The sequence below is a fragment of the Vanessa tameamea genome, chromosome 2 (assembly GCF_037043105.1).
Source record: "Vanessa tameamea isolate UH-Manoa-2023 chromosome 2, ilVanTame1 primary haplotype, whole genome shotgun sequence".
In the NCBI taxonomy this organism is placed as follows: domain Eukaryota; kingdom Metazoa; phylum Arthropoda; class Insecta; order Lepidoptera; family Nymphalidae; genus Vanessa; species Vanessa tameamea.
The window spans coordinates 15,099,132-15,124,004 of record NC_087310.1 but is presented as its reverse complement, the minus strand read 5'-3'; the positions used below and the strand labels follow the sequence as shown (position 1 = coordinate 15,124,004).

The window sequence follows — 24,873 nt, the reverse complement described above, 5'->3', positions numbered from 1 at the left end:
TAAACTGACGAATCAAGACTGCTTTTGATTAAGTTTAATAATTGTCACATCTGACGTAAATCATTGCCATTTTACAGATACGTATACGACTTGTTAAAGATGATAAATAACAAAGATATCAGCAACAAATTTATCGTAGATAGTTTAAAACATAAGCAAATCTGTAACTATTCATCAAACAACCACACATTGCTAAAGGCAATGACCAGAAACCACACTCGTTTACCTTCAACAAATAACAATACTTCGAAAACCACAGCTGCAATAACGTCGAACGCTGCAGTTTCGTAGCTGTTCTCTACGTCGTAGCGAGCTGCTAGCATCGAATACGATAAGCAATAAAAAAATAGTTGATAATATAATTAGCAGAAGTGAAATGCTTATTATAACAAAAATATACTTGAAGTAAATAAAAATATCTCATGAATTATATTATATTATAATATACAGCAACTATTTCCTACTTGGTGGTAAGGTTTAGTGCCAGTCTCATTGGGTAGGAACCATCTATTGTTGTATCCTGGTTTTGTGCCAAGTTATCCCCATACCATATTATGACCCATCTGCACATTCACCTACTTATTTAATTTAAAAAAAAATGGTGATCATATAAACCAACAATTTATGTGAAATAATGGTAATGTTAATCAATTAAAACTAAATGGGAGTAGGTTAGACAAGGACTATATTTTGCTGGAAAGTTATATACGAGTATATTAAAGACTAGACAACCGTAACAGACATTTTAAACTTTGCCTTTTCATAAATTCAAATAATTTAAAAAAAAATCATTGGTAAAGAAGGCATATTATTCGATACATGATTATAAAAATGATAAAAGAGCGTGGAGTTAACACTTGTTGACTTCCAGGCAGGAGACATAACATACATATATAATTGTTTTTACTAATATGACTGTATTTTTAGATGTTGAAAAAGAGTAACTACTGAGTTTCTTGCCGATTCTTCTCGGTAGAATCTTCATTCCGAACCGGTGGTAGCTTTACTTAATATAGTTTGTTAAATGAAGATTCAAAAGTGCTTGTAAAAGCATACTCGAATAAAGTATATTTTGATTTTGTGATTGTAAAGCATAATCTTACTCATGAGACACTAGAATATCTCAAGACTTTCAAGAAGTCAAAACGAAGGAATTAAGTTTTTTATTCAATAAATAGTCGGTGAGTACATTTAAAAAGGTGATCTATTTTTATTACGATTGCATATCGTAATTATATATTTTTTCGCTTCAGTTTCGTATTGTTTGATCACAGACAACAAAGTATGTAAAAAGTTATTGTGAAATTGAACTGTAATTAAATAACTGAAAACATAATTACACTCTGAGCCGTATAGATGTCACGACCTATTTTATTTTCAATATCAGCATTTGTGTGTTAGATTTATTTTATTTCACTTTTATTCCCAAAGAAGGATCCCAATTACCTGCACTTACGTAACGGGGCGAGAGAACGTCGGTGCCGCCGCTGTTTGGCGTTGCGCCAGCCCGCGCGCTGCAACGATGAAGTACATTCCGAACATAATAACATTTGAAATGTACGGACGCTGTAACTTAGTATGGAGTGATGTATGGAGGGGAGTCAGATTTACAGGATGATTTTTACCAGCGAAAAACTTAGCTTAAGATCGCTCATTGGTGTACAATAACTTATATGAAGTGTGAAACTAATTGAAATTAATAATCTTTTATAAAATACGCCAAGATGATTGAAATATGTATCAAAACATTATTTGACGAGACTTTATGGGGATAAAATGGTAAAACAAGAAATCGATGAATCCACTGTCATTACTGCTCGTGCTGTCGGTCGCGAGGCCTCGCGGAGCTCTTTGTGTCGACCAATTATTGTAATTGGGAACCTTTCTGTGTAATAAATTACTTTCCTTACTTTTTATCTACTGTGCTATCTTTGATTTTCGAAACAGAAAATAATATTCTCTTTGATGAAAACAAGTTAACAGTTTCAACAATATTGACAACGCCCGTAACATGCTATTAATCGAAAAATCTTATTTTCACCACTTATAGCCGTAATTCAACCATGTTCAAATTTAAGGTAGACAATGATATTTTAATGTTGGATCTACAAAATAGTTGTAAAAAAGAATCGAGATGGCCCAGTGGTTAGAACGCGTGCATCTTAACCGATGATTGCGGGTTCAAACCCAGACAAGCACCACAGAATTTTAATGTGCTTTATTTGTGTTTATAATTCAACTCGTGCTTGGCAGTGAAGGAAAACAGCGTGAGGAAACCTGCATGTGTCTAATTTCAACAAAAATCTGCCACATGTGTATCCACCAACCCGCATTGAAGCAGCGTGGTGGAATATGCTCCAAACACTCTCCTCAAAGGGAGAGGAGGCCTTAGCCCAGCAGTGGGCAGTTTACAGGCTGTTAATGTTGTTGTATTTTGTCGTGTAACTTGTATTGTGGTTGAAGAGGAACAGTAACATTTTTGAATTTGTTATATAAGTCAAAAAGAAAAAATAGCGAATTAAAATATTTACGAAAATTTAAACGTGTGCTTACTTCTCCACAAGGTTTTGTATAGAAATTTCTATAAATAAAATCTTTGGATTCTCTCTTAAGTTTTAAAAGGTTATTTCATTCAAATTAATTTAGTACAAAACGCTTGTTAGTCCTTAGAAAATGACATGGTCATTATTCCAAAATAAAAAACGAATACAAATAAATCCGAACTAACTAAAAATATGACTTTTTCAACTTCAATTTTTTAATAACAAAGTCTGACGGCACATTAGTAATAAGAGAGTTCGGCCACTTAATTATTTGTGTGCTCTACAAGATACGGTGTACGGTGTACGGTGTATTGTGTACTGATTATTTTTTTATTAAGCCACGTATTGAAGCCATACAAGTAGGCTTACGGTGATACTATTATAGTTTCAAAATAACATTAAATTGAAGTTGTAAGTAATATTATTTATGAAAACTAATAAACCTTATATCTGAAATACCGTTACGGCAATATACGCACAGAGGATGTAGCAATTTCGTAGCGGCAATCTATGCGGTCGTAGCTAAGTAATTAAGTCGACAATATTATTCGAATTTAAATACAAAACAGATTTTATTGGAAACTTTGGATGCTTGAGGATTGTTAATTGTGAAAAAGTAGAAGAAAGCGAAGTAATAAAATAAATGAAGTAGAAGATCTTGTATCAATGCAATAATATATTTTATATATATCAAAGTTATTTAAAAAAAAAATCATTAAAATAGAAGAGGACAGAAGTATATGCTTACTTATTTTATAGTAATTTATGATATTAATCAACAATAATATAAATCTTAATAAATATTTAAACGTTAAATTAAGCGCCCTAAATAATTAATTTCGTGTTCATCTTAATATCAAAAGATTTAACATTGTGAGCTCATGAGAAAATTCTGCAATAAAGTTTTAGGTACTACGTTTGTAGAAATAAATGTATCATAGATCACAGCGTAAAATAACATTCATAAAACATTTGAAGCGGAGTTAGAGCGGAACAAAGGAAAACTTGTTCACATTTACACAGCAATAGTTATAAAAATAAAATAATGTCGGCAAATCTGTGCGAATAAACTTATTTTAGCTGCTTAAAATATTTATATATCACCAAAGCGTTGAATCCAGTTAGAACAAATAGTAATTTATTAAGTGAACGTGTATTGAAAGGAGCGACAGGTGAGCAGAGAATCTTAGACTAACGACGTGTGACCACAGTTACAGAAGGATGTAAATAAAACAGTAAAGTCAAACATTTATTTTTTTGTTATTATTATAAATAAAATGAATTGGGTTGTCAGCACTTATCAATAGAAATCATATTCAAGATGTATTTTAAATATTGATTAAATATTAATATTATTAAATATCAAAAATCTACCATTTTCAAATATGATATTATTAGCATTTTTAAATAACTTTTAGCGCATAAACGTTTTTTAACAATTGAATATAAACATTAAATTCAAATCAATTCGAAATCGTATCGTAGTAATCGGTCATCACCGTGACGTGTGCAAATGTTCTTCAACTCACAATCAATGCTTCTCCTCCTCGGTACTGCACTACGCACTATTCTTGTCGAGGAATTCCTCCATAATAAATTTCACGCAATCTCACACCCATCTTCTTTAGATAGTAAAAAGTCTTTAATAAAATAATATAAGCAAATACAACTCTCGTAACCATCATAATGGACTTTATTCGTGTCCAGAATATTGGCAAAGGGATAAATCTCAAGAGACCAATCAATCGCTGACCGGAACAATATTGACGGAACTCGAACGTTTGACGTGTGTACATATTATTATAACAATGGAGAACAGCAAATATTATTACGTTAAGCAATATTGATGAATATTTTCTCTGTGAAGTCATTTAAACTAGTTATTCAGTTATTATTATTCTTTGTGACTTCATTTTTAATGGTATATTTGATTGAGTAATTAACTATTAAAAAGTTTAAATCATGTTAGATATTAAAATTGTTCCTAAAATTAGTCCACTTGCCCATATTGGAACCATATTTATCACGAATATGCAATTTTAAGTCGCCTATTTTCAATAAAATCATGACTTTGGCTGTAATAACCAAGATCGTTGACTCGATAGAATTAAATCTAAACTTAATATTTTGTCTTCGGATGAAACTCATCTACATGTATATCCTGGTAGATCCATATCCATTCACACTAATTTAAACTAAAGAGGAATCAGTCCAAACCTTCTTTTTATGATAAGAGAAGATCACCGTAGCGGTCATTTCCGGACTGAACCATAAAAAATATTTTAATAACCGTCTCGTGAAGACCATATTTTTAAGCAACGTGTTTTTAAGTAATGAAGGCTTATTTATTGATCCGACTTTTTATTTATAATGTCAAGTAATTTGTTTTAAGCTAATTTGCTTTTTAACTACGAATAAATAAGCGAATAATAATAAAAGTCAAACTGTCTTATTTTATACTCAGTTTTTCTGAAGCCGTATCGTAAAACGCTGAGATCCGTCGCGTCGAGGCTCGGCGTGCTGTCGCAGGGAAATGAGGAAAGTTGTCGAGAACTTGTTATTTATTGCTCGAATATGATGCCACTTGATCTCCTCTCGACTCCGAAGTAATCAAACTGATGCCCTGTTGTGACTTCTATATCAAAGATATCAAGACAAGATATGAAATTGTTTCATATTGAATGACGAGTGCGACCGTTTTTAATAACCTATTTTGAATGAGACGGTCTCAAGGCGAAAAATATATCGTAAATATCACATCATTATGTAACTGAACTCGAAGAACTCAAAACAACAAAATATTTTCACTTGGGATAAATTTACGAGACAAACCATAAAAAGGAAACTTTTCATTCTTTTCTAACTGTTTGCTGTGCCTTGTCACTGAATTGTGCTACACGGGAAATGGCATCGCTAACTGGTGCCAGTGATATATTTATTGAATTTATAAAATAATTATAATTAGCCCACTCTCGTCTGGTGTTTCTTTATAATACTACAACACGGGCCGGGGACCGCGTGTTCGCGTATTTTTAAGCCTCAAAAGTATTGGTATTATATGGTTGACATATCTGTGTTTCTTTGCATCTGTCGTGTCATTGTAGTTCCCAAATCGATGGACAGATTATGATATTTTTTTTCGAAAGATGACTAATTTGAGTACTTTGCCACCGAAAACAAACAAACCACAAACAACCGACCTTTTTAAATTTATAATTTAATCTTGTAATATTAAAAAGTTATGATGCATTTGTCTAACTGCGCAATGTACACTACACGATATCACACGTAGTGCTCTCGGGGATGAAAGCATAGATTTTTTTGCAGTTGCGAACACGCGACAGAACACGCCACATAAGGCTAGCCGTGTGCACTGGAAACTGGATTCGCTTAAAAGTAAACGCAAAGTTTTTTGGAATGAGAAGGAACCGGGGTATAAACATAAAATCATCTGCGCCGTTTCTATTTATATTTATTTTCAAATGCAAAGGGACGATAATTTAACCTCATCAGCCCTGGTTCCATAACATCCCGATTTTAATAAAACAAACGCTATATGTTGGCCCAAGATTACTACAGTACATCGGAGAAAACTGCATCTAAATCGGTTAAGCTGATTTCGAGATTAACGGTAACAAACGAACAGACAAACAGTCAAAAATTATAAAAATCATATTTATGTTATCTATAGCGTTAATATCCCCAGTAATATTTTTTCTCAAAAATCTTCCATGTGCAGGTTCCGATCAGTTACGATTCTATTATATGTGTAGATAACATTTGCTAAACAACGCTAAAACAAGCGTCCTATCGATCCGCCCCTCGGAGCCTCCTCCGGACCGCGCGCTCGCCGCGCGGCCTCTTTGTACCTCTCAATTATTGTGATTGCCAAACGCTCTACTCAATTATTTCGGAGTTCTATTGTTAGGCTCGACTCCTACTTAATTCGCTAGAGATAACGCTCGATATAGTCGGTACTCGTGAGGCTCAGTGAGCATATAAAGTGACTTTCAATTTAAAACAAAGTATATTGATATATTGTTTCTTTGCTTAACTATGAAATACATAACTTACACATCAAGATAGATTTATAGACAATTAAAATATAGTATAGCGACTGTTCGGCTGTTTCGAGTGGACGACTAGCGTTAGCCTTATTGTTTGAGTGGGATTATTTATGTCGGTCACATGGTGGATTGACGGCTCCAAGCAGGGTCGCTTTTCTGATTACAGATTGTCACCTCTATCAAAGTACGCAAATATCAACGATCGTTTGGCAATATACCACAGCATACATATACATACATATATGTATAAGAATAATACGCTCTGACATCGCTTGACCGGCCGCCATTGGAGTAATACTGGCACACATTTTATGAAGGGTTTTGCAGTGAATGTTTTAATACCATACACTTTGTTTTAACTCGTCACAAGATGGCGTTGGTGCATATAAACAATTCTAAGTAATTAAAATTTTTTGCTGAAATTCCAATTTCGACTACTAATTCACTAAATTCCTCTCCTACCGTTGCTGAATCATTATTAAAAAATAGTGTTGAAGAATATAATATAAGTTTTAAATTTAATACAGTAAGTGTAAATGACACAATAAGTTCCTTCAGATCACTAGATATTAAGAAAACGGCCGATCTGTGGGAGATATCTGTTAAGATAGTCAATTCGATAAATAATCGCACCCACCCATAAATTGTCACCATATTCATTAATTGTGTCCTTAGTGGCGTGTTTTCTGACCTCATGAAACACAGTAGAGTAATACCAATATTTAAGTCAGGTTGTACTTCAGTCTCCAACAATTATAGGCCCATCTCTGTACTACCAACTCTTAGCAAGATTTTTGAAAAATTATTACTAAATCAAATGTTAGTTCATTTTAATAATAACAAGTAGCTATACAAGAAACAATTTGGATTAACAAGGAGTCGCTCGACAACTGACGCTGGTGTTGAACTTGTTAAAAATATTTACAAGGAGTCACAGGATGCCTTAGGGATATTTTGTGATTTATCTAAGGCTTTTGATTGTGATTGTGGGTCCCCCAAGGATCAAATCTTGGTCCATTTCTCTTCCTCGTTTATATAAATGACCTGCCACATCTTTTAGGTAATAAACTCTATAGTCGAATATTTTTATTTTGGGTTAAAGTTAATAATTTACTGTTAAATAGTAAAAAGACAAAATGTATTAAATTCACTACTCCCAATGTAAGATGTGTCAAAACGAATGTACTTTTAAAGGGGGAAGCTTTATTTGTTTTAGAAACAACAGAGTTCCTTCATATTAAAATAGACTCTAAGCTCCAATAGGGCCCCCATATAAATAGATTGGCGAATAGACTCAGCTCTGCAGCCTATGGGGTAAAAAAATTAGACTTTTGACTGATGTAGAACCGGCGCGCCTAGTGTATTTTAGTTATTTCCACAGTATAATGTCTTATGACATTCTGCTCTGGGGTAATGCAGCTGATATTAATACCATTTTTGTATTGCAGAAGAGAGCTATTCGTGTAATTTATAACCCCTGGCTCTAGATTCGTTAAGATGTTTAAAGAAATTAAAATAACGACTGTCGCTTCTCAATTTGTTTTTCCAGAAATTGTGACGTACATTCTATTAATACTAGGAACAAGAATAAACTTGTTACTCCAAGTACCCGATTAAACAGAGTTAGTAACTCTTTTTTGGGACAATGTGTACGTTTTTGCAACAGGATCCCAGAAAACGTTCAAAAATATTCAATTGTAAAATTTAAAAGATTAAAGAGTGTTTGTGTGCTAAAGGATATTATAATGACTAATGACTTTTTATTTGATTGCACACCTTGGGAATGAGATGATCGCCTCCAGGCTGTTTCAAATAATGAAAATGTGTTTATCATTATTGTACATGAACTATACTATATTTGTGAAAATGAAATTTAAAAAAGAAATATCCCGCTGAGTTTCTTTCGCCGGTTCTTCTCTAGTCCCTGGTGTTAATTTCCGAACCGGTGGTAGATATTTGACTATCGATACCTATCTTTTACGAGAAATATAGCCTTATTTTCGAAGAAATTTTAAGCAATATAGCATTAATCCTTATCCAATTAAGTACCTTAAATACATTGTGCATTTAATATAGAACTATAATGAATATTTTCGAAGATAATACGGATTTAAAACGCAGGAGCATAGCGGTTTATATTGTCAAAAAAACTGTGAAATTTGTAAGATATTCTGTATTATATTTAGTGGCAGCATTGCACCCGTGCGAAGCCGGGGCGGGTCGCTAGTCTCCTATAAATACCATTAATTAAAGCCTTAAAAAGAAAGTTAAAAAATGTACAGTGATTTCCTGTGGATAATATACAAAATGTTTTCGCGTCGCTTGACTCGAACGGTAGCGTTGTGACTCAACAACTCAGTGAACAAGTTGCCGCGCCTCGCAGAGGAACACAAACGACACAACCGCCGCCGCGAGCCGCGCTCGGACGAAACGTTTCGGTACCAGACGCATCCGACCGTGGCGTTGCACTGAATTTAAATGTTTAATTTAGGATACTTAGGATTCATTATAATTATCTACTATCGCATACGCGTGTAAACCCTTTATTTTGTGTTTATGTACTTATATGTAATATGTTCGTGAACTTAACTCCATCGTTCACATTATTTTTAGAACCAGTACGTCTGACGTAGTGTCTGTCAGTAGTCTGCCAGAGGAAACGATGACTTAGGGATAGTTATTTAGGGATCAATTAGTCACTTGAAGTAAAATCTGTACTCATTCGACAGGTATCTTCATCATAATGAAAATATTTAATTAATATGTAGTTAAAATAAAACACTCAACTATTTTAATCTGAAGAATAGGTCGTTTTGAAATTCGCAATATCAGATTAACTAACAAACAATCTCGTCGCGTCGCGAGCCCCGGAGCAGTTCCACGACGACGCAGTTTTAAATACAATCAAATTTTGCAACGCGCCGTCGTGACGAAAGACACGACGCGGGTGGAGGATATTAAACTTTTCACTTTATCTGAATGCGAGCGACGCGTGAATAGAGTTTTACATTATTTTACGATGGAAAACATATTCTGTTTTAAAGTTTCGAGATACCTGCGTGTGTAGTTTTTATGCATTCCGCTTTCTCTGACTGGATTCGTTGTGTTCTCACATAAAAAAGTATAGAATCATATTTTTGCTTTAGTTTTTCTATTTTACATTTTTTTTTAGTATAAAAGCGTTCAAAATATATAAGAAATAAATATAATTATTATAATATTATTTTAACACCAACTCGAACAATATCGTTTAGGTTTCTTAAATGTTTAATAAAGTTGTCGTGATAACACTTTTTGTGCACCATTAAACTATCATTTATATTTCAAGTGTATTTGCAATAAATTTTTTGGTCAGTATGTGTTTACTTTCCCTTATTTTATTTAATTTTTCTTATTTCTTGTATAAAACTGTTATTATTATGTTAATATTATGTATATCAGCTCTTATGAAATATTTTTGTATATTCTTCTGTATGAAAATTATATTATCAAATGAACAGCCGTTGATACACCAATTTCTTTAAAGTTTTCGCTTAATGATGTCCTAGAACTAATATTGTAAATTGTTCGATAGCTCTTTTCTGCAGAATAAATACTATTTAAACATCTGCTACATTACCCCATAACAACATTCTATATGACATAAGACTAAATTACTAAAATAAACTGGTGTAACAGTACTTGATCGCAGTGGGATGTTTTTAATAGAGTGCACACATTGAGTGAAAACATTAATGAATTGGACATATTATCCAAATATACATAAACAAGATTATATTAATGATAAAATTCGTAGATGCGCTTGTTGTTATATATAATAGACACATTTAATCGTACTTTATTGACATACTCTGTAGTTGGAATGGTAGAAAAGAGTAGCTACTGAGTTTCTTGCCGGTTCTTCTCGGTAGAATCTACTTTCCGAACCGGTGGTAGTTTCACATATTACTGTACACAACATACATATTATTGTAAGCTTAATCTTAAACTGTAACATCACGACCCAAAGTGGTTTAATGAGCCTACCTGAGTAAATAATATTTTGATTTTAATTTTGAAAGCACGGCATTTTTGCATTAAGTAAATAACATGTAACTAGATAAAGGAAGGCTGCGGCGGCTTCGCATATCAATACTCTATAATAGGAAACTTTACGAGGGTCCGACTTCCGACGCACGTCTTCGTGTCTCAGCTAACGATTCAGATGTTAGTTGACACCGAAAAATATAATAAGAGCTCTGGACCTGACCCGAGCTGGCCGTTGTTTGCCCTTATTGATCCTTTATCTACAGCCGCGTGTGTCGCCGTGTCTCTGACAGCTATTGTTACAAACCTAACAAGCTATCGGATACTTCTGTGATAATCTTTAAGTGCGTTCATATTTCGGTAAACTAGACGAAGGGTAGTCGCTATATTTTGTATAAAATGACAGGCCACGACACTGTCAGCACTGTCACTATTTTTGTTTTTTAAATAGTTGTGAATTTGTTGTTGTTAGACGTGCAAAGGGGCCACTTATGGTAAGCAGTCATTAGAATCATAACACGTTGGTAAGAGCTATTAACAACTTCTCATACACAACTTCACTTTCGGCCACTGACCTTTCAAACTGGAACACAAAAATACTAAGTAGTATTGGTGTTTGGTAGTAGAACATGTGACAGGATGACCGCACTGTCTGGGAAGGTTTCCTAAATAACTTCAAGCCTCTGCCATTGTTAAGATAACTTTAAGTTTTAAAACACGGACCAGAGAGAGAGAAAGAGAGAGAGATTTCTACTGATATTCTTAAGTACAGCGATGCGAGTGAAGATTGGGAGATACAGTTTACGCAGTTATCGTGCTGTGTCCCACAAATAATTTTGTTTCGTAGAATTTGCATAACTACGAGTATGAAACCTCGCTACCCGCGCGCCGGATGAGGCGCTCGTCGCATTATCATACAGTCAATGTATTCTGTATTTTATCGGAATTAATTATACGGAGTTACATAATTATGTATTAAATAACAGACATAATGAAATAAATTAACTAATTTTAAAGTAATTACATTACAAAATATAAAGTTGTTATCAAAAATCCCGTGTGAATTAAAATAATAACGAAAAATAGGCTTAAATCAATGTATACAAAACTGTATATAATAGAAAGCAAAACAGAAGGAAACGTCGCCTGGAGGGGCCGTAAGGCTTCTGCCTTACGTGACCATTTCTGCCAGTTCACTCTACTACAAACCATTTCAAGAAATTTTATTCATTACATGTACAAGAATATAACTCAGTATATCAACTGGGTTGTATTGGCACTAAACCCGAATTTGTGTTAATTTCAGTTGAACCGTTTGAGTGGCGATGGCTTAAAACTTAGTTGAATGATTTAACTAGAACATGAAGTGAACTAACAGGAGAAGTTAAATTCAAGCTTTTACTAATAAACGAAGGATTAAAGATAACACATTGATGTATTCCTCATAGAACAGATTATATTGTGTGCTCGTAATATTACTGTAATCCATTGAGCGGAAGTAGCTCCGTCCGTTTGTTGTCTGCTTGGTTTTAACGACAACTGGCTGAAGCAATTTTGATGATATATACGTTTGTATGTGAATTTTGAAAGTAAAAAGTAACCTACGTAGACCAAGTCACGCGCTTCGGCTAGTGTTACGTAATTTCTGCAAACGTTTCGAGGATACAATCAAACCCGAAGCGATTGTGATCGTCTCCGGCGGCTCGCTACGGTTACGTAGGCGATGTCTTTGTGTTCATGATTAATATCTATTGATCGAATCGTAATTATTAATGTATTGTGATTGCATTTAATACATTACTCGTATAATGTACAAACCTCTTGTGGAGTTTATGTATTATATACAAGTGCCCATGTTACTACGAAATTCACATAACGATGAATCGCTGAGTTCTTCTGGTTAATTTATCTATACGGTATATATAATTATAAATAAAACAAGCTGAGACATAAAAAAGTTGAATGTCAAGTGTTATAGTTTTATTACGAGTAACTTGGCACCGTATGGCCAAATGTTGAAGGTCGAGTTAAAGTTGTACAAACTTGACTTAACTTAATAAATATTTAATGAATAATGTTTTTTTCTAAATGTTGCCAAACAATGTGTTTATAGTGAGACCAGTAGCTGATTTGCATTTAATGTTATATATTTTTTTCGACGTTGTTTACGTTTTGTATGTGCTGTGTGTATCTGCTGAGCAAGAAAGACAAAGGACGTATAAAGCGTTATAAGCCAAATTCACTAATAAGGGAGGAAATAAGGCAACACAATTATGAGCAGAGCAGGAAGGCCTGTTCTTGAGCTCACAATTTCCGTCCCTCTTTGAAGAGCCTCTTGACCTCTTTGTATGACATGACATTAGCTCTTCAAAATATCCCTGCTATTTCTCGATACTTCCTTCAAGTATCTTTGATTTTTTTAGTATTGTTTGTGGATTGAGGAGTTATATAACAATTTTTATTATTTTTGAAAAATAATATGAGTCTAACACTTAGGTTGTAAACTTATTTAATTATTTTGCACTTTATATATTCGCGAAAGTTGAAGTTGAAATTTTCAGTAATGATACGTCTTACATTAAATTAATAAATAACTAAAAAGGTTTCGTGGAGCGATAGTGCAGTTTCTTATGGATATATAGATATTGAATATAAACTGTTGAATAAATATAATACGTAGTATTGAAACTATAACTTATAAAAAAAAGGTAAAATGTTCATCTAAATGCAATCACGGGAAAATGTTAAACTCTTGAGTCAATTAGGTTCGAACCAAACAACTGCTCATAATCACGGTACGAGTACAATGAGACGTAGTTTTCCATTTTCGAAATGCCAATAAACATAATCATTTTTAATTTCAAGAAATTCGTCGTAAGCACAATCAGACAACAGGCAATTAGCAAGGCTCGAGCACACGTATCGCGGTAGTGTCGGGAGCCACTTGACCCCGTCCGGCGCTGCAGGCGGAGTCGAACGCCGGTGTAATCTCATTACGGCGTGCTCTTCCCGCCCGTGCAACCCGAGCTTTATATCGGCTTACGTGAATATTCCTTATATTATATACGAGATAATAATTGAATATGCAAGAATTACGCCAATAATTAAAACTGCAAACAGAAACTCTCGACCAGGCAGATAATGACTTCGCGCAAGCACTTTCGGTTGGAATTGGTAATCTATGAAACAAAGTAAATAAAATTAAAATATACTCCTACTTATAGTCGGCTCTTAGCAGCCCTTTCGACTGGTCAAATTAAGCATATGTCCGGAATGCAGATCCACGTAAATGAGTAGAACTTGATGAGTGACTGGAAATAAATTGTTATTTATTTCCCGATACTCCTCGATTGTTATTTACTTCATTCCTTAAATTACAGACGTGTGTATAAAATATGTACAATTAAATAATTCTTTGTTACTAAGGGCGGACCGAGTTAGGATGATCTCAGGAACCATCTGACTTTTCCCGGACCCTTCCCTGCCCGCGTCATTAATTGTACCCTCCGGTCGCGCGACGAAATAGTTCCGCGTAATCAAACAAACACTAAAGAGACGAGAAACTTTCTCTAACTTCCAATACAAACTTTCGTCTTTTATGTTGTTTCATTAGGGGATGGATGTGCGGAAATACTAAAAAACTGACTTCGCTTATAAACAGTAGCGCCAACTTCTACTTTTCTAGACACAGCAGCTTAGATTTGGATTATTCGTGAACCAGTAAGTCAGTAAGCGTCAACGTTATGCTAAGTAAATATTGCTTGAATTAAAGAATTATTATATTTACTACTAGCTGGTGACCGCGAATCCGTTCGCGTAAGCCTCAAAAGTAGTGTTTTATAGTTATATTTAAATGCAAAGAGACGATGTAATACCACCGGAACTGTTTAAAAAGGTTTTAACCTCATCAGCCCTGGTTCCATAACATCCCGATTTTAATAAAACAAACGCTATATCTTACTAGGCTACTACAATAAATAAGTGAAAACCGCATCCAAATCGGTTAAGCCGATTACCAGATGAGCAGTAACAAAAAAAATCATAATGTGATCTATTGCGTTAATAGATCACATAACCCCCAGTAATATTTTTGTTCAAATATGTTCCGTGTACAGATTTGGATCAGTTACGATTTTATTATATGTACATATAAGACTAAACTAAGTGTTCGCACATTTTTCTAACAAACAAAGTAAACATTCAGAAAGCCAAAAAACAGAAAGCCTCGATCCAAATAAACATACAAGCAAAGTTCGACCTGACGTACAATATATTCTAATATTCTAATTATTTATTATTATTGAAATAATATTTTATAGGATTAAACTAATTATTGTTAGCGAAGATTTTTAACAAACAAAATATTTATTTATTAAGTCTACTTATCCATCCTTGTAAACGACAGTAATACTTATTTATAAAATATGTTTAAATATAACACACAACAAACAAATTATCGAACAAACTGAGACACAAAAGTTTAACCTATTCTATATGTATACAGGGTTATTGGTAATTCGACGTATTCCCGTTAGGAGGTGATAGGGGTGATTATTTGCGATAATTTTAACCCCTTATATACATAATGCAAAAGTGAACCATTTTTGAGTTATCACGTTTTTTAGATTTTTATAACTTCAAAAATTTATTTAAAAAAAAGTATCAATTAAAATCTATTTTTTTCTTCTGATTTATAAAAACGAATAAACACTGGTTATTTGTCAATATTAAAACAATAATTATAGGTCCAAATTTAAAAATGCAGGACAGAAAAATATATTTTTCCATAAAAATGCCTTAAAAACAAAACAAATCGTTATGAAACTTGTCCTGCAGATTATTTTAAAAACATAACCGTTTTATCAGCTCTCTGAAAATGTATAACAACTAGGAACGTAGCTCAAAGTTCCGCAAGTTCTCAAGTTCCGCTGCTCCAGCGTCGCCTCGCGCGCCGTGTACCAAAATGACGATTTTTAGACGTTAATATCTAAATAACCGTTTGAGATGCGTTTATGAAATTTGGAACACATATGTATCTTGCGAGTCTCAATATATGAGCCAATTTTGACACGTTTATGTTAGATAGTTTTTGAGTTATGAGGAGGTCAAAAGTGGCTCCAAATGGTTCGTGTAATATTACACACGGTGCTGCTCGCCAGTTCTGTTACTTGAACTTGGCTGACACGCTACGGCGTGTCTAGAGACGTGCACACGCTTGCATTCAATGCTACAGGCACGGGTTTATTTTTTCCTTTTGTTTATCATATTACTCAAAAAGACGTTTATATAACAGTCTTTTTACCAAAAACTTTTTATCTACGTTGCGGCAAGGATATATATTATATAAATATATTAAAATAAGTAATAGACCCAAACCCTATGCACCTGTGTGTGTTTGTACCAAATTGTACTTTTAATAAAACAACATTCCGCAAGTAGCATTTTATTGTAATCTGGCGCGGGAATGTCGAGTTGCGGACGACGTTATTAGTCGTTGTGGAGCGGCACGCGTCAGCCCGGAGAGGTTCACTTCAGCTATTTACATATTAGTACTCGTATATTTTCAGTCCAGATACATAAAGATCATTACAATAAATGATGACCTCGCTTAGTTTTAAACTTTATGTGAGGCCTAATGAAAGGCCCATTAAATTTAAAGGAGGACGTTTCTAAGAAAAAATGTAATGAAACTATTCATAGGAACGATGAGTAGCATTTCTTTCCGTAGCTCGCCGTACTTTCAATTAGCGAAACCTAATTAGCATCCTCGTCTAGGCGGCGCACTGACCCGGTCCGTAAAACTGCGCCGCCATCGACCATGAGCGATAAAAAGACAATTACGAAGTCCTCTCTCCTCTCACGGAGTAATTACATTGCTCTTACGACTCGGAAGGTCGAGCTTTAAGTTTTATTCGACGGAAGGGTCCGGGTTGGCGGACTTTCGAAAACTTTTAGCTTGATTCTCTAATGTCACGACAGAAGGTATTTTTATGAAGCGGTAGAAATGTTATACTTTTATAAGCAGAAAAATACACAGTTTCTTTATTTTGCATTTAACACCTTTACTGATCGTTCCGACACTAATTATAATTATACCCGAATAAAGAATTTTACTGTAGAATACCAGACAAGAAACTCACGGTTGTAACTAGTATCTATGTATTTATAAAGATTTTAACATAATACATCAATACACAATTACTGGGTGGAAGGGCTTTGTGCATTCCCTGCCGTCTGGACAGGTACCGCACACCCATCAAGTCGGTCTGTGCATGCAACCACAGGCACAGAGGAGATAACTTCTTAGTCGATGTGTAGTAGATAATGTGTAGTTAGTTTGACATTTTACAATTTTTACAGCGCCAATGTCTAAGAACAGTTGTGACCCACTATTATGAGGCACAATCGCTGGTCCACCTTCGTATTAAATAACAAGAGTAAAAAATCAGTAGTTTTAAAATTACGTTTATACGATTTCATGAAGATAATATAAATATGTTTATTTGTTTTCAAGTTCTTGTTTCCGCTCATCCAATTTTTATCAATATTTTTTTTTTATCATTTATTTTAAAGAGGGTTTTTTTTTAAAGAAATGCCACCCTCATAGTGCTTGCAGAACATTCAACTTAATAGATGCTTATTTACATCTATTTTTAAGAAGACCATCCACTAATTTGTATAAAGCCTGCGCTGGTATCAATATTTTTATGAATACAAATTGAGAACAAGAAATATATTAATTAAAATCTAATTATTTCGATGTTTTTTTATTTGAGTTTAATGTTTTCGACTCTCACAATACATGGTCTGGTGCCGATTTGGCGTCTGATTGATTCGAGTATAATGTTGATTAAATAGGCAAGTCCACATCGTCAAGAGCTACCCGAAAGGAACAAAGGGGCCCACAGTGGCTCACTCTGCAGGGCGATGTTGACGAGGCAGGCCGGCAACAAAGAGAAACTAATTAACTCAAAACCGCTCGGGTTACTAGCAGACGCATTCTAGTAGCTTACTGCCTCGGCTCGAGTAATTTAATACGTTCTTGCTGGAGCAAGCTACAGTTCCACACGTGACTTTGTTGTTAAATAAAAGGTTCTTAACATGTTACTTACGACATTTCGCTATATAAAATAAGCGTCTTTACTTGACTTGTAATAAAAAATTCATGCTCGATTCGTTTATTCCTTAAGAAGTAAAATTGTGTTTTATCTACTCATTTTATTTTTCTATTTTACTTAATATAAATATTACTTTAATATTTTAGTAAAGTATCAATTGGAAAATATTTTCCCGGCGGGCAAAGGTATCTTCTTTTCTTGAGGAGGGGAAGAGATCTCCAGTGATTTGGTCAAGCTTCACGCATTCCATCCCACCTCCTCAAATTCCTCTCGGATCTTAAGGTGCATAGTTTTTGCTTTTACAACTCGAGCCAAAAATCGGTGAAATACTTACGATCCTTCGTCCAGCTGTCTGACATTTACGTGCAGTTTACTTAACAATATATGTACGATGCAATGTACGAGCGAGTTTAACGATACACTTCTAAGCTGACTCTTCAAGCCATAAATCTATCTTCGGATGTAATATTTCGGCGTCGGACGCCGCGCCCTGCGTTCCTCCTCGCCGCACCGATTGGACGCTAAGCGAGGACTGAAGTGTGCCTCAAGTAACGAGCTATTATTTCTTATTAGAGTAGTGAGAAGTGACAATGGAAATTTTAATTACGTTTTTTTATTTGCTCTTCTCAAATTTTAAGTATTAAATTATCGATTTCCAAAGTAATTGCATTATACAATACCCAAACGCTTAATTAAAAATAGATCTTTTGTAGAAAAACCCAATGACCAAATTTTCTACTTATTTTTTTTTTGAGACTAGACGGCTCGACGGATTTATTACTCTCGTGAGGAAACTACGATACTGTAAATATATTTATCGCTATTAGTAAGCCAGGAGACAGTTTTTAATAGATATGTGTAAAGGGGCCGTTAAGCAGTATGGGCACCTCGAAAGTGAATCATCGCCTCACTCGGACCACTATCTCATGCATTCGCGATATTACACGCGCTCGCTATCCGCTTTCGCGCTTCGCTGCACACTGGACGGGCCACTCAAACGTGAAATAGACATTCTCAGGCACACAAATATAGCTCTTATAACTGAGTACAAAGAAACGACTATAGCCTAAACCGAAACCGTTTTTGTGTGCATTATGTAAGGTTGTAGGAACATAATACTTATTAAGTAAAATATAACCCGTTTCTGCTGGAATTTTCTAATTGAACTTGCTTTTAATTTACATGTTTATATCTTTGCAACAATTGAACTGTTTTAGTACTAAAGTTCTATTAAAACTAATGAATAATGTAAGCCTTTGGTGTTTTAAATATTCACTTTAGACTTTCCAACCTTAAAATTATATATAATTGGATTTCATAATTGGCGTAATTTTGAAAACCATTAAGTAAGATCTCCTATAGTTTCGCACTGTTAACAGAACCAGTAAACTGGCATAACCTAGGTTATGCCAGTTTAATAAGAATTTATTAAAACTGAAATTAGTCTTACATTAGTAAGTTAGATGTATGTAAATTAAATAAATGAAAAGTAAGAACTAGACGGAGACAAGTTACCGAGAATTACTCGAATGCCAGTTCTAAGTAACAAATCTCCCATACAGCGTTTCATATAGAAATATTTTTCTTTCGAATAAATAAAAGAGGAAGCGAATACCATACACTTGTAAGTGAGCCCTGAATGGAAGGGAATAAAGGAAACTCGGAGTGCGTGAGCGACGGCCTTTGCCCGGCTTCGCGGCTGAGCGCTCTTGCTTAAGGAGAGGTATCACTGCTGCAGCTGCTGCTGTTATGTCGATATGACTTATTGGAGGTAAAAGTAGCTAAATAAATACAGGAAAATATTTGATATATCATGTTTTTGTATGTAACTATAAACCCTGACTACATTATATGCAACATATGCAAATGCAAACTTTATTATATACCGGCAGTTATTATTTGAAATTCAATGTAATCAGTTCCTGAGATTCCAGTTATGGCAGTTGAAAAAAATATAATGAATATTTTTTAGGTAATTTATGATTCGCTTGTCGCAGCAGAGAGTCGCCAGTCAATCCGCAGTGCACTCGGGTGGCGATGTGTATAGAAAAGCGTGGATTTTATTATTTTTATTAAAATGTATATAGCACTAGACACTCGCGAGGCTGGAATGAATGAATCTAAAGAAAATAATGCCGACGTGCGCCATTCTACGAGTGCACGTTTAAAAGAATTTTCTGACTGTAAACACAAGAACCAGTGTTTTTTATCACAAATAAACAAGACTAAGTTTATATTTAATTGTTTTGTTGTTACTATCTAAAATATAAATTAAAGTTAGAAATTACTAACTATAACGCTGTAAAACCATTTAATTCCTTTGTAAGTTGATATATTTACTTAGGTAATAACTAATGACCCGCCCGGCTTCGCGTTGTACGATTTATTAAAAACAAAAATGTGAAACCTTCCTCGTTTGTCGCGCGATCTTTTAGTAAAAATTGGAAATCTGGAACTTTATTTTTGTTAATGGACTTATGGTCCTATGAACTTAAGATTTTACTATCGTTGGAAAAAGGATAGATAGTTTCGGCGGGCTTTGAGATATTATGAGACTGGGAAAAAAATAATGGCGAGTTATTTCTAACCGATCACAAACATATAAATTGATGAAATAACGATTGAACGATGCGATAAATTATAGATGGGAGTTACATACTAAAGATCTGACATAAATAATATTCATTTGGACCCATTTACATTCTACAGGCTCGTTAAAATTATAATTATTTGTTATTACACAATTTTTAAAATGAGAAAATAATTTGTTTTTTTTTTTCACTGTTTCTATTACACATAGATGACATAAGAGTAACATGATAAAACGAAATAAAATGTTACAACGCTAACAACGATGGCTAAGATGCGATGTCTGTAACGGCCTTAATTATGATTACCACCGGCCCTTCCAATGGTATTTAATAGTAGAGTAACTGACGAGCTAAATAACTAGTCAGCTCGAACTTAGTCCTACCATTCGGTAAAATTTATTAAAAATTTATAGACGGTAAATAAATTTTACATCAAATATTTCGAACTTAAAAAATCAGAAAAAGATTATATTATTATAGTTTTTAAAGGAATATAATAAATAACAAAAAAAAAAAACCTAAAAAGCCTTTTATTTCTCGCATAAATTACAGTTAATTATGATTTACATTATAATTATAATATTAGATAATAATGTGCATTAATAATATAGTTATGTTAATTGGATTGACAAATTATATAATATAAAATTTAAAATATAAAAAATAAGATTAAAATGTTCCAATAATTTATCATGCAGGCATGCAAGAACCCCTCTTATGTGAGGGTGAAGGCCTCCTCCAGACTTTTCCATTTTTCTCGATCTTTGGCAATCGCCTTCCAGTTTTTACCCGCTATTTTTATGATGTCGTTATCCCAACGAGTTATTTGTCTTCCTCAATTTCTAATACCGGCAGGGCCCCGCCATAAGGTCAGTCTAGAAGTCCAACGGACATCGCTCGTCCTGGCTACATGGCCTGCCCAGCGCCACTTTAGCTTCTGATCGGGCGATAGTCGCCTATATTTGTAGGATCGGCTTTTATTTAGAGTACAATCATGGTCGACTCAGACCATTGTAAAGGTGTGGTGCATGAATCTAGTATGGAATTAAAGAGATATGTCAGAGGGCGTGCAAGATATTTACAACCTATTTTATTGCCTCGTTAGTAATTCCATCAGGTCCTGGGCTTTTTTCTACTTTCAGTCCTTTTATTCCTTCTACAATTTCGAGCTCGTCTATCATTTTTATCTGTGAGTCGTCTTCGGCAGGTATGTTGATGCTGTTAAATGTATTTGTACAGTTTTGGCCTGGAGAATCATACAATTTTTTGTAGAAATTTTTTGCGGATTTCATAATGTCGGTCCTCTTATGTGATAATTTCTTTGACTCTTTTAATTGCTCTAATCCATATCTTATGGGTATTTAGCTCCTTGTATGCTTTTTTAATGCTGCCAGTAGTTCTTATATGTTTTTGATCGATGTAGCTTGTAGTCTCTCTTTATGTTTTTACTTATGAGTTTATATAGTGCTTTTAATCGTTTTTCTTTGTTCTTGTTTTAGGTTTAATTCCATGCAGTTGTTTTCTCTGATCCATGAGTTTTCTGGTATATGCTGATATTACACTAGGTTTAGTGGTGTGTTGTTCCGTATTTTATGCGGTATGTAGACTTTTCTCTATGCCTCGAATTATATTGTCGTAATTAGTTTGTATGGTGGCATTCTCTTGACATTGAAGTTGGTCTTCGTGCTTTTCTAGAGAAAGTTTGTATGCTGATATTTCGGCCTCGTTTTTCAATGAATTTCTTAAACGGTTTGTGTATTTTGTACGGATTTTTCTAATTTTTCGTAGTATAAACGATGCCCTTACAAGCCTGTGGTCTGTAGGAAACTTCACATTTAAGACTTGCACATTTAGAACATTTTTGACTAGATTTGTTAATATGTAATCAATTTCATTCTTTGTATTTCCGTCCGGGAACCTCCAGGTCCATCTATGGTTCTTGGGTTTTTTGAAGAAGGTGTTCATAATACTTAGTTTGTTTTCATATGAAAATTCTATCAGGCGCTCACCTCTACTATTTCTCATGCCATATCCATGATTTTTCATTATTAGGTTTTCTTCTGGTCTAGGTTGCCCAATTTTTGAGTTAAAGTCATCCATGACTATTATATTCTTACCCGTGCTTCTTAAAGTTTTGTTAATGGTATCATAGAAAAAATCCACTTCTTCTTCATTTGAAGCCTTTGTGGGTGCATAGACTTGCAATATGTCTAGTTGGTATCCATTTATATTTAGTTTAAGAAGAGCCACTCGTACTGATATTCCATTATAACTGACTATGCTTCTTTTGAGATATTTATTAACAATGAAACCAACACCACATAATCCTCGCGTTTCCCCTGTACAACAAAATATGAAATCGTCGTATTCTTGGATTGATGTACCGGTACGCCGGATTTCAGACAGGCCGATTACGTCATATGTTGTGTTTTTCAAAGAGTCCATCAGCTCTATTAATCGGTGGGTTGTTGATAGAGTTCTCACATTATATGTTGCCACTTGAAATAAATCTTTTTTAGTGTTTTTGTTCCTGGTAGGGTTTTCTGGAGGGTTTTGGTCGAGCTCTCCCGCGGTGACCAAACGTAGTGGGAGATGAAGGATCGGAGGGGCCGTTGTTAGTTGTTATTTGTTGTTGTTGATGTTTTGCGTGTTGTTTTCTTTGTTCTCAGGCTGATCATGAGAGTTGGCAGCGGGGAAAAAGTTGAGCTTTGGTTTTTGTATGATAAAATCTTTCATGTTTGATGTCTTGTTCTTTTTATAAGATTGTTTTTGATCTTGTTTTGCTGCTTGATTTTTTGTATGTAATAATTCTGGTGATATGGACAAGTTTCTTTTATTTGTGTGACTGCGAGGAGAATTTTGTTCTTTATCCTTTATTACGATCAGTTTATCATAGCTGAGGTACGCCTTGTTACCTAATTGTTTTTCTTTTCTAAGTTGCGATTGTAGCTTTTTACGCTTGTTTAGGATCTCCAATGGGTAGTCCTCTTTCAGATAATATGGCGTGTTTTCCAGAAGCTTTTTATTTTTTAAGATATTTAATTTTAATCCCATTGTGCTGAAAGTTATTTTTTTTGGTCTGATCGTATCCTTCCTTTTTCCAAGTCGTCTGACATCTTCTATAGTATTATTATTATACTGGAAGTTAAAGTGTTTATTTATTAAATTTATTACGGTATATTCTAGCTCATGATAAGATTTATCTTGTTCTTCAACGCCAAACAAGATTAGGTTTTTTCGCCGTATGTGTCTCTCAAAGTTTTTTATCGCTGTACTTTTTTGTTGGATTTTTATTTCGAAAAGATCTTGTTTCGCCTCTAAATTCGCAAATTTTTCATTTAGATTATTAATAATAGTTGTTTTTTATTTCTCTTTCATTTCCAACATTTCATTTTTTGATTGTCTTATTTCTTGCTGCATATTCTCTAATAGCTTTTTTATTTCTTCCATGTCTTTTATTTTGGTATGCGTAGTGCCCTCTCGTACATATTTTTGTAACTAATTAACGGCGTGACTTCTGACGTTTTGGTGTGAATGTGGTATACACGGTCGTATCGATTATCCTATGATGTCTTTACATCCAAAGTCCGCCAGATGGCGTTGTGTTTTTCTTCGAATCAATGGCAACAAGCCAGCTTGATCATGAGGTAAATTTGCGCTAGATGTCGTTAGTAAGATGTTTTTACCGTCTGCATGAATCTTCAGAAACACAAAGTAACACAGAGTATAAAATTTGTAGGCATCCTTTTACACACAGTTTTTGTTGTGATTTGTTTAAATTTTTATACAGACATAGTATTTGGTTAGTTCGATGCATTTCACAGTTTGTTTGTTTGCCATGTAATGACGGCTATGGAACTGACACTTGGTAGGGTAGTTATTTATTTCACGGACTGAGTCGAACACACTTTATCATTCAAGTTCTCTTGAATTTCACTGTTTCAGCCACGAACTGTATACTGTCTTGGTAGATCACTGTTGAAACCACATAACTTAACAGTTTTTTATTATTTTTATTCAATATTTATATTTTTATTTGTGTTTTAGATACGGATCCGATGTTGACCGTGCCACTGTGGCTCCCTCACCCCATAAAGGAATATATAACTATAAAAATATTGTATTCGTATTTCATCATCGTTCATTTGATGATTGCAAAACAGTGCAAGTACTAGTAAACATGGTCACCCCACGACGATCTACGCTCCAACAACTGTAAGACATGTAATAAATACTTCGGAACGGACATTGTCCGAAGCTATCGAACCTTTAAATCGCATAAACTACGGATGTAACATGACGTCAAATATTTTATTTATAATATATGAGAATATATATTTTTTCTGTTTTCATTCAAGCGACGATGGCCATCTTAAGTTTGTGCGTTGGAATATAATGAATAAATGTATGTTGATAAATAAAATACAAGTCTCCGAAATATTACAGTTCATTTGATGTCTCACATAAAGATATACAATCATACGTCTCAAGATAAACATATGGTGATTCATTGTGACAACTAATTTCC

At 34.2% G+C, this 24,873-nt stretch overlaps 1 pseudogene; it reads right to left on the bottom strand.

Annotated features, from left to right (window-relative positions):
• The window catches only part of LOC113399808 (uncharacterized), a 47,841-nt pseudogene extending 24,076 nt beyond the window's left edge, over positions 1-23,765 (bottom strand).
• Positions 23,766-24,873: the final 1,108 nt, after the last annotated feature.